This window comes from Meleagris gallopavo, chromosome 5 (assembly GCF_905368555.1).
Source record: "Meleagris gallopavo chromosome 5, MGAL_WU_HG_1.1, whole genome shotgun sequence".
NCBI lineage: Eukaryota > Metazoa > Chordata > Aves > Galliformes > Phasianidae > Meleagris > Meleagris gallopavo.
The window spans coordinates 2,671,850-2,683,982 of record NC_139408.1 but is presented as its reverse complement, the minus strand read 5'-3'; the positions used below and the strand labels follow the sequence as shown (position 1 = coordinate 2,683,982).

The following is a 12,133-nucleotide window of genomic DNA, read 5'->3' as shown; positions in this document are numbered from 1 at the left end:
CAAAAAAAGGCAGGCAGTCTAGCAGATTCTCTGCTCTAAATACAGGGTTATTTGGTTGGCTCAAATCTAGCAATTCTACAATTTCAAATCAAAGTTTACAGACAACACAACTTCAACAGATTTTTTACAGGGAAGTTGCCAGACTGTTTGGATGTGCACCCAGCCCTTAATCAAGTGATACGTCCATCAATTACACTTGGATTAGATCCATAGAAACTGTGTGTAATCCTTATAATCTAAAATGCAGATTACTGAGGACAGAAAAAAAAAAAAAAGCCCTTTGCATACATCTGAAATGTTCAGATTATAATGCCATAAGGAGGCTTAGTGATGAGAAACAGTTGTCTTTGTGAAGATAAAGAAACACAATACCTCAGTGAACAGTAACTTCAAAAAACAGAACTATTGCAGTGTTAATTCTACAGCATCTATGCCACACATGTACAATGAAACCTCATTTAATCAAAAGCCCTGCTGCTGCTGACAGAAGCATAGACAACACTTCCTTTTTGTGCATATTTCTACTTCATTTCAAAAGTTTCATATGAATAACAAGAAAAATACAGTTTTATCTACCCTTCCTTCTTGGTCTTGAGTACCTGCATATCTGTGTATCCATGCCTATAGCCCTCCCACAGCAGAAGCTACCAAAGACCTTGGAAGAGATGGGCATGTAAATAGGTAAAAGAGCCCAAAACCATGCAATTTGCTATATTCTAATTGATAGGTTAACTGAAATAAACAGTTTTGACAGTCAAGAAAGTGTTGAAAGAGATGTGACAGCCAGACTACAGAGGGGAAGAAAAAAAAACTGTATCAGTAAAATGTTTCTTAATGTATGAAGAACTCAATAATGAAAATGGATTCATTCATCATACACAAACAGATAGGGTAGTGCAGCCAAAGGATAAACTGTTACGAACAGTTAATTTTGGCATAGGATCATACTTAACTGTACTACTTCCTCCAGCCCGTACCTGAAATCCTGCTAGAAATACTGCTGGGCAGAAACCAAACTTTCATCTGACCAGAATCACTGAACACAAGCACTGAGACCTTTTCAACAGAACTATTAGAGAGAAAGTAAAAATATGAGGGCTGCTTCAAAACGAATGTCTCCTATTTTATTCCAATGGCTCCACGCATCAGAGGTGAATGCTGGTGATAGGGAAGTAGAAGTTGAACTTTCCTACCAATACTCCATTACATTTTGTTGTCATACGACAGGTGGCAGCAGAGGGGCAGTCTGGCAAAATGATATTTGACATGGAAGTACATATGAAGCAAAGGTGTGAATCCTCCACCCAGAAAAATTGCACCCATTGACATTCACCGGTGTTTGCTGGAGACAAAAGAGTGGATGTGAGCACAGTTTGGGGGTTTTGGTATCAACAGTGAAGAGCATTCCTTTCTTTTTTTTTTTTTTTTAGCTGGTTATAGCTGCAATAGAAGAATACCCAAAACTAATCAGGGCTTTGACAAGCGTGCCTATGACTTACAGGAGGCTGACAAGGACATGTAGTGTCAACATACTGCTCCACCACGTCTTTGTACTTCATCTTCTGCTGACAGCACTCGTAACGTTTTCAGGATAGCACCACAAGATGCAGACATGACTTTGCAGGGGAAATAATATAGCAGGCTGCAATGTCTTTCTTCTGAAGTTAATAGTGATTAAAAGTCCAATTATTTCATACGACCAAAACAGAAATCCTTCAGCCCTGACATCTGCCCAGTCCTACGATATGAAGGATGATCCTGATCTTTACAAAAACACCCTTATGACATCTGCCTCCTCTCCCATCCCTTCAAACTACCAAGTTATTCTCAAACGCTTGTACAAACAGGAAAAGGAAACTGAACTGATACTAACATTCTAAGCTTCAAAAATTACTGAGCTCCCTCGTGCTGTATCATTTGTTCCCTTCTGAATCTTAATGAGGCACAAAACGTAGCAGCACACAAGCTTTACTTAATTCTTAACAATTTTAATTCTTAACACTGAGGTTTAATTTACAACTTAAACCAAAGCAGTACAAGCAAACAAAGAGGTCTTTGGATTGTTATCTACACAGGATTTCAAAAGTTTTGATTTCTGATTCCAGAAAATTATCTTAACTCTTCTGTATACTGTCCTCTCCTTCTAAAAATAATCTTAAATTCCTTACTGATAAACTTCTTTCTTAAGAAAGCAGGATGATTTTACAACTTTTCCTCTATTTATCTGGTATTTTCATAAGTGCTGGAGAGCAACAAATAGCAGTGATGCTTCCTAATGATTTTGCCTACATTGGTTTCCTGTGAACTAAAAATTCACAATAATGCATTCCAGAATAATAGAACGCACCCAGTAAACAAAACATATTCCTAGCATTGTGTGAAAATCAAGCATCTGACAATCTGAGTAACAACATTTTGCCTGTTTTTGTTGAATTAAAACACTCAGACTGCACTTTATGTGTGTAATGAAAGGAAGCTCTTGCAACGTTGATGAATTTTGTCCTCAGTCCAAAGAAGTTCAGAAAAACTTTTGGAAAGTATGTCAACACAAAACTTCAAATGTAATGCCTGTAAGAAGCAAACTACCTTCCTGAATAAATGGAAAGAAAATCCATGACTGTACATTTTTAAGACCGTGACAAACTAACTAGTTTGTATCTCATAACTGACTGTGCATTATTTGCCATGGCCCCCCTTATGCTGGTCTAGAAGTTAAGACTTTGTATTCCTCTGCCTTTCTATAAGCTGTGATACCAAGACTTTCTTGGAGAAGGAGAAGTAAGAGAGAAAGAAAATGATTATGGGGTTAAGCAGCCAGCTACACCAAAGAATGCCTGCAAGGCATGCACTGTGCTGCGTCCTCAAGATGAAATATTTGTTTTTCAAAGCAATTGAAGAGAAGGAGCTTCCAACAACAGAAAAGAATCTAGAGATTCATTAGGACTTACAGTTCAACTAGATGAAAGAAAAATCCCACTCACTTCTATCAACACTTTCATCTAAACAGAATATACTGAAAATGGTTTTAGAGTCAAACCCCTTGGGTTTTTCCTACTGCATTCACCAACTGATATTTTCTTGGAATTATTAGGTTGCAAACTTTTAAAAATTATTGTTTATTTAAATCAAGCTGAACATTTCCATATTCTGAAAACCAGAAGTTCATGGGAGCAGTAATATTGATTTTCATCTGGGTTAATAACTGACAAATATGCAAACCTCCCATGAATATGAGCTTTCTTAGGATAAACAGAACTGTTGTCAGATTCAAAAAGTAACCTTTCCATTAAAAAAGTATTTATGTGCTGGTCATAATTTATGGATGAGCTAATTGAGATGCATTTGTTTTCATGGTGTGATGGTTGTGCATGACCAGCCAGAACGTCACATCACTGTCAACACTGCTGAAATGCACCACAGCACCGTGCTCACATCTACTGTTTTCTCTCCAGAAACATTCAGCAAGCTTCAATCAACGTTGGGTGCAATGTTTGCTGCATGGAGGAATTCAGTGACACACCTTTGCTCCGTACACTTTCCCATGTCAGACACCATTCTGTGCGAGTGCTTTTTGTGATGTTTTGAGGAAAACTATGAGCTTCTTCCCAACTGATTATGATTTTATTGTGGCTAGGTGGCTAGATATCAAATTACTTTTCACATATTCAAAATCTGGCCACAAGCTACTAAACCAACATTTCACAGAAATTTCCAATCATTTCACTTGCAGCAGCATGCTTAGAATTTTAAGGATTTTATTTCAACTCATACGAAGTTTTCTCTCAGTTGCTGGAAAGCACTGGAAAATGGGTATCTAAGCAATCTAGAAGGATTTGTGAATGACATTCCCTGTGGTAGACAAGACTCAACTGAGGTTAGCAAATAAAATTCACTAAAAACTAGGCCAACAGGGTCTGAAAAAGCCCCTTATTAAAAACTGTAATGCGCGAAAAAACGTACCATTACTAAAACATACACTGAGTATCTAAGCATATCATCATCTCACCATTTTAACAACTTACGAGCTTCATTAAGTCTTACATAGGTTTCCTCCATAAAAATCTTCCAGATTCATCTTGCAACTTGCAGGGTGTTCACCTTTACAAAGTCAATAAAATAGAAGTATTATTATTTTTTTTTTTGCTTTCCCTACTTGCAGTGATTTTCTTGCAACCTGAGATGCTGCTACACATCAGATGCAGAATCTATACTATACATTTATCTGTGATTCATTTGTGCCCTGCTCCAAGTGATGCTGGACTGAGGACACACAGCCTGCTACTGACTGTCCCACCAGAAACCTGCACAAGCATACAGACAAAATACATATTTTATATTTTTAAAGCCTATATCTTGCCTTTCTCCATATTACAGAGCAAATTAAGCTTCTGATCGGACACAGTATATTTAAAACCCAATACAGAGGTTCAACTTAAATATGAGGGTCTGCACTGAAAAACTACTATGCTGTTTTCACTTTGTTAGGAATAACTGGAACCCAAGCAGAACAGTAATTTTATCTAGATTGACCAGTACAGTTCTGCACCCAAGAGTGCAGAGAGCATGAGCTGATCATCAGGAAATCACTGGAGGATTAACTTACAAATCATAACACTGATTCTTCTGTTTTAATAGTATTTGGAGGAGTTTGTTTTTTTTTTCCCCTTTTTTTTTTTAAATTATCATTCAACCCAAGATTGTAATGAAAAAATAGCAAGTATAAGTCTCAAAAAAAGAGCTGTGGCAGTAGCAACAATGGTAGATAGTTTATTTTGAGACACAGCTAATGCTGCAGAGGTTGTGTACAAAAATGGCTGAAGGTAAACCTGACCAAACAGCAGAGACCTGCACTGCAGATACCATCATTAGAGACAGTAGTTATGCATTGTGGAAAGAAGCATGAACTTTTAGAGTGCAGTTTGTTTTCCTAGGAGACACGTAACTGCAGCCTGAGCATACCAGTATCTATTCACTGATATAAAAAAACAGAGAAGTTTACATTGTAGGTTTCTCAAGCTAGAGGAGATGAAACCTAATCCATTTGATTTTTGGCTTTCCTCTGTATCAACTTATTTGAAATAAATTTGAGGAAAGGTATACCCAGTTTAAAGTGATCAGCAGCCTGTCAAAATTCACTTTCCTTCAGACACACCAAAAGTTGCTCAGCTAAGGAAAAAAACAGCACTTAAGATCGCTCTTGAGAGTATACTGCACTGCAACCAGTTCTTCATGTTGCAAATAATGTTTTGTTTAAAATAAAAGACATAGGCTCACTACCTTCTCTAGCAACAGGAAAAACTTGTCCTTCCAAAAAGCTGGATTCCAAATCACACCTCAGGCTGCAGGGAGTCAAGGCTTCGTATGCGACTGGTTGAAAGGCTGTTTATTTTTGGTGGTTTTTTCCTAAAAAACTACAAAAGAGAATTGGACTGGACTTTACGTGCAGAAAAATTGCCATGTTTTCTAATTGATAAGAGAGGAAAAAGTATATAAGCAATCCGTGTTCCAAAGGTGTAGATGCTAATTAAGAGCACAGTATCAGATTTATAATCAGTTATAATTTCCTCTATTGCCAAACATTTTTGATTTTCCAGCAAGCATTTTTTGGCTTTTTAGTTCCAGATATTCTTTGATTTTTGTTTATACCCTACAGAAAGCTTTTATTTTTTTAGCTTTTGAAAAAAAAATCATACTGCCAAAGTACATTTAGCTGCCTAGCAGAGCATGACTTTTAAACTCATCATCAAAAACAATACTGTGGCAGTGAAGATGGAAACAAAACTAAAAGTGGTGGAAAACATACAGTGATCAGGCTTCTAGATAACATTTAATTGTATCTGCTTGAGATGGTGTCTCTTAGAGCATGAGATCATCAGTGCAATTAAAGTAGTCCTGTATATGCTAGCCATTACAAAAAACAAACAAAAAAAAGAATTCAAGTTCTCTCTTCTCATTCAGCTATTCTGTGTAACTGAGCCTACTACACCCTTCCTCATGTGTGTTTTTTCATGGCAACCAGAGTGCTAATTTACGAATGCTGCTAGCTTTCAGATGTTCTAACGTTGGCAGGAAGAAGTTACTTTGCTTGTCTTAGATCTAACAAAGAGTTGGAGGCAGAGCTGGATGTATAACTCAGGAGGTTTAAATAAAATTCTTTGATTTCATCTTGACAGTGTTCTTACCCACTGTACTGTCTCAGCGTTAATTAAAGAGCTTACTTTGGAACTCCACAAACTTACAGAGCTAGACAAGAATTACGTTTTGAGATCGTGATTAAAAAGCATATGATTATTCACTTTACTTCCTCTTTAGAAGTGACACAAAAACTTAGCCAGATGTTTTTCATATACATAAAAATACACATTATATATAAGACTCCAAAGAATTGAACTTGAAATCCTTATGCAAATAAAAATAGTTTCATATGTGTTTCTACTCTTTAAAAAGTCCCAAGATAAAAAAGAACAGAAGTATTTCACAGTGTTATAAGGAAGAGGAAAACAAACCAAGCCCTGGATACACTTTGTAGATTTTATCATTAACTTGTGAGGCACGTCTTTTGTTTGCCAGTGATTTTGTCTAGAAAGTCTAGATTACAAGCTCTTATAATATAGAACCTAGACATAATTTAACACTGAATATGTGCAAAATTAAAAGGAAGAAGTAGCACGCTATTGCAATACTCCTATTACAATTAAAGTAAAAATGCTAAGTAACAGCTCTTCCCAGCTAGCCTCTCCATTCATCACACAGGGAAATAAAATTTGCAGTGCACAAACAGGACTGGACATCCATGCACACCTACTGTGCCAACCACCTGTGTGCAGCCAAATCTTAACTGGAGCACAGGCTAAGGAACAGGGTGGTAAGAATAATTAGGTTTCTAGCATCATCAATAAAGGAGCTGTGTTTTCCTAACCCAAATGTCTCCCCAAAGTATCATTCGAATTGTATTCACACTAAAACCAGGATAAAAAGTGCAAAATATTGTTCACTCATCACCAAAATTTTGGCATAAAATAGTGTGTATTGTTTGCTATAAATAGAACATATGATAATTAAAAGATAGATTTTTCCCTGACCTCCTGACAAAACCAAAGCACATTATTTCTAATAGACAACAATTACTAAGAATATCAGTGATTTTCATTAATTTCTCCCTTGTGCATTCAGGTGAGTGGCCTAGTGACCAAATGAGAATATATTACATGGAGATGTTTAATCCTTTCTGTTGGAAGCATTTCAGTAAAGCATACATAAGTAAAAGTTCATGGATCAGGGACTGAAACTCACAAATCCTATCTTCCAAGCCAGCAGCTTTAGAATCATTATTACTCATAAACTACTTGTAAGTTATTTTCATTTTAAAATACAGCAATAGCTACTTTCAGTAGCAATATCTGAAGGAGATCAAATGCTGTAAATTTATTAGTAAGGACAATAAATAAATGACAGAACAGCACTCAAATGTATAACTAGCCATAAAATAGATAAATATTTTAACTGATTGTATCAAACATTGGATCTGTTACACAAGATATACTTCAAAAATACCACAAGTTTATGTTTAAATTTGGAGGTGTAATTCTACTCTTCAATAGTATTAAAAGCCATAATGTTGAAGCATAATTCTATTTAAACATTTTAATCCTGAAATCTTAAACCTTTGAAGCAGTCTCAGAAAAACCCTGACAATTTTATGTACGAGCAGCACACCCAGACCACCTGAAATAACAAGAAAAAACAGGAAGGTGTTTGCTTTTTTTCCCCCAAAAGGTTTTTTGTTGGAATCTCATGAAACTTGACCAACGCATCCACTGCATCCAGGAGATTACATATAATCTTATCAATTATCAAAGTCAATCATCTTAATCACAACAGTGAAGCAAAAACAGATCCACAGTCAGTGTTTAAGAATGGACTACGATTCCCAAATCTTCTGTTTTACTAGCAGATTAAACTAGCATGAGAATACTTTCCTTGCTGCATTTGTTGGGACTGTATTACTCACTTTCCCTACACAGATTATTTTAGTACCATTGAACCATTACAATTCTGTCATTTTCAAGAAATAGTGCTAAATTCTGAAAAGCAAGGTGAGGTTGAGATTCACACAAGAAAAATAGGAATTTTCATATAGTTAATGCCAGCTAGGATAGCCTGAAACATCACGAGCAAGTGCTAGCTAAATGCTAGCAAATCAGTGCAGCAGCTTTGGCCCTTAATTTAATATACATCAAACTGCCCAGATTCTATTGACGATGGTTATTTAAGCTGTTGCCATCCACATTGGCTTGGGATCATTCTGATATACCCCTGACAAACCATGGGTAGGGTGGCACAGAAAGAAAGATGGACCAGCATGAGAATTTGTTTGCTCCAATTAGACAGCAAGTACACATTTATGCCATATGAAACAACTAATGCAGCATGGTTACCATATTCTGCCCTTTCACAACTGCAGCCTCAGTTGGACTTTTGTTTCCTGGAAGTTACATCTACTACAGAAGGTTTTTGTGAACGTCACCTGTCCTTCTACATTTGTCATGGCCTAAATCAATATGCTGTGAGCTATGCTCATCTGGACCAAACATCCTCATGGAGAGCAAAATCGCTTCTGAACAGTGGAAATAAAAGGCAATAGCACATGAATTTCCTAGGATCTGTCCTACATAACTCAACCAGAATTTTCCCAGTGAAGGCTGAAGTGTGGATTTCTATTGGCATCTTTGGAGGTGTCTTCGAACAGTAGCATAGCAGCCATCTTCTTTTATTTAAGGTACTTTGCTGCATAGCTTTCAGTAATTCATATAACAGCGGATGCACGTGTATCAAGTAAAGGGAAAACTGAAGAGCTTTGTTTTCATCCTGACCATCTTCTTAACTAAAACAGCTTATGGATTTCATGCCTGCACATTGATATATGTGCAGAACTATAAAACAAAGTTATAGGCTTGTACAGATGTGAAAAGAAAGTCAACTCTGCTCAATGAAAATGCCCTCCTGCCAACCTGCATTCACAGTCCACAGGTTAAGCTCAAGTCTTGCAGTGCAGTCCAACATCAAGTGCCTTCTCAAATTCTGAAAATGACAGATCCATAGACTTACAGAAAGGTTGCCACACTAAATTCTCCTTGCTGTTTTCTTTTAAGGGAGTACTGAGGGTTGAATGTCACTGCTGAGGTACAACAATGTATAGAGAACATCTTGCCCAATAACAGTAAAAACATACAAATATAACCAGAGTTGGGCTCCAGCTATAGAGAAAAAATTGAGCATATTTTAACTTTTCACATTGCTGCATTACTTATTATAAACTTGCTGCCTTAATGCCAAAACACATAACCCTACACTATTTAAACGAAAGTGAAAGTCAAAGACCCATTTTCCACTGAATCTATACACAGAAGCACCCACTAAAACATTTTTCTGGCTGGGTTAATGACTTATCACATTTGGGGCTAGTAATATTAAAATCAATGCAGCTCTGACTTCAGCAGAATAAATCTAAGTCTGTGTAACAATATTATTAACCATCAAAGCCATCATTGAATCTAGTCACTGCAAAATTCAGTTTTGCCATGAAGAGCCACAAGTACCTCAATTTTTTTAATAATCATCTGGCCAATTTTCCATAAATGCCAATTTGTCTCCAAATTAAATATCTGTAGCCTCTGCTTGATTCACTAAGTTCACAGAATCACAGAAACACCAAGGTTGGAAGAGACCTTCAAGATCATCCAGTCCAACCATCCACCTATCACCCAGTAGTTCTCACTAAACCATGTCCCTCAACACAACCTCCAAAAGTTAGACCAAGCAAACAATTAAGTACAAAAAACTCTTGTAATTTTGCAAAATTTTATGCCCATAACTAGCTTTAGAGATTGGCATAAGTCATTGTAAAATGAGTTACTTGCATAAAAACAAGGGCATAATCTTCGATATGAAACAGAATGCATGACAGCTTTAGCCCTGCTTTATCAATGATCTCTTAAGCACCTTTCAAGTTAATCAAGTGTTTATAAGCTTTACTAGATCAGAGTGCTCAGATTTCCTTTTCATTACTGAGTTTAAACAAAGTTCATCGTGTTGACCTGGGGACAAGAGTCTGGAACACTCACCTTTTGACCACAACAATGAAGCACGGAATCTTCCATATTTACTCACAAAAATCTCCCTGTGAAAATGATAACAGAAGCACTGACTGCTCTTCCAACTGGATTCCAAAACAGCAAATTAAGAAATTAATATTACAATTAAACATGACACTTGCAAAGTCATTATTAGAATTTGATGCATTATCTGGTTAAAATGAAACTCCAGCTCCCCACCAGAATTAGTAACAAGAATTCCAACAGCATGTTGGAATTTTTATTATGTTACGTTAATAGGACTACTTTCTAAGAGCAGAATGCTTTCTACAATGACAGTGATCTCTTACTAATCATATTTTTTTCCTCTGTCTTCCTTTGATCCACTTTACTGCTTGTAGACTTTCAGCCCTGAAACATCTCTGGGGATCCACTGTCAATTACTAGGAAGTCATGCTGTTTTATGGAGCACCTACACAGCAAAGTATTGTAGGAGATATAATCCTTCACAGTAAGGCTGAATGTGGTATTCTATTTGTTATTAACAGACTGAGATATGATTGTGCATACTAGGACATTTAGATGTGGAAGTGGTCAATGAAGTCTTAGAAACAAAAGTTCCACAAAAAACAAGTGGATGAAAATAAGGTAAGCTTCAGATTCCTATTAGTTCAGTGGCATGGACACCAACATAAAAGATCTGGGGTTGTTTCTAATGAGCAATTATAGATTCTGCAACTTTTACTGTGAAATTTCACAAGTTGAGAAATCCGGGAGAGAATTTAAGAGAATACAGAATGCTGCTTAAAGCTTCAGAGTGTTAAGATCTTGTCTTTCTAACGCCTGAGAAAAGGATAAACTAGTTACCTGCCACAACAGCGTGAACTTACAGCCTTCTGTAGGATGCAGTCTTAAATCAGGGTCCAAGGCCAGGACATTTGGTTTTGTAGTTGATAAACTGTTGGAAAAAATCTAAACAATACTTCTTTTCTCAGCAAAAAACGTTATGTTGACTGAATCAAAGCCAATATGTACATTCGTAAGCTATCTTGCCTTAACCTTATTTGTAATCTAATTAGGACAGAACAGTATTTATGATGCTATGGATGAGGTATGGCAAGGGTCTCATTTTAAGACTGATATTTGGGGCGTTACAAGTCCACTTACAGATCTCTCTCCTGAATCAAACAGCATGTTTTATTTGAAGGCAGGACAAACCTTTCCAGAGAAAAATTGGCGGAGAAAAAGTAATACCACCTAAGGATGAGGAAGAAAAGGAAAAACAGCTTTAGATATTTATTAGTATTTCCTAAAATCTCTAAACTAGAATTCCAGTAAGTATTCAGCTTAATTATTTTGGCCGAGTCATCTGAAAGAAAACTACCAGGCTACAGTTATTACTGATATATCCATATTCCTGAACCAAATATGCGTTTAAGATTCTTCTACTTGGGTGAAGACATGAAATCCTGAAGGTCCACTCTATTTAATTCAGTGTAGAAAGCTCTTTTAAGTAGCTATTCATTACTATACAAGCCAAGAGAATGCTTGTCAGCTATGTGTTACGGCAGAATAGTCAGACTTCTTTCAACCTAGACTCCTCTAACAGAGCTTCTCTTTGTCAGCTGGGTCAGGAAGTCATCAATACCCTCCAGAAGCTCCCTTAGTTGCTTATTCTCTGCTGTATATCCCTTCTAGCAGATTTCATGGTGGTTGAAGTCCGTAGCAGATGTCCACAGCAGTATCCACTCACCTTGGTCTCCCTTTAATCCTAACTCATAAGGTCTCATCTGGCTAATCATCAGTCCTCAGGTAAAGCTTCATGAGTTGTTGCTGCAGCTCTCTCCTCCTTGTTGGCCCATCCTTTCTGTCCTATAGGGCCTGTATCACATCCACTGCAGTGCTCCAGCAATGTAAGCTATCAGAATGTATTTCCGTGGTCCCAATGTCATCACTGTTCTGTAGCTGAACACAGGTCTTCAGTTTCTTGAGATAAAGCCAAGAATTGTTTTAAAGTTTGTTATAATTAGCACTGTTAA

The 12,133-nt window shown here is 36.8% G+C and overlaps 1 protein-coding gene across 6 annotated transcripts in view; it reads right to left on the bottom strand.

Annotated features, from left to right (window-relative positions):
• The window catches only part of LOC146544208 (uncharacterized), an 88,323-nt gene extending 76,266 nt beyond the window's left edge, over nt 1–12,057 (bottom strand). For all 6 annotated transcript variants that reach the window (XM_085223896.1, XM_085223899.1, XM_085223898.1 and 3 more), the window contains exons 1-5: nt 11,848–12,057; nt 11,262–11,351; nt 10,125–10,180; nt 5,278–5,411; nt 4,023–4,098 (exon numbers count right to left, since the gene is read on the bottom strand). The gene's annotated coding sequence lies outside the window, so the exon portion shown is untranslated. The remainder of the gene's footprint in view (nt 1–4,022; nt 4,099–5,277; nt 5,412–10,124; nt 10,181–11,261; nt 11,352–11,847) is intronic.
• Nucleotides 12,058–12,133: the final 76 nt, after the last annotated feature.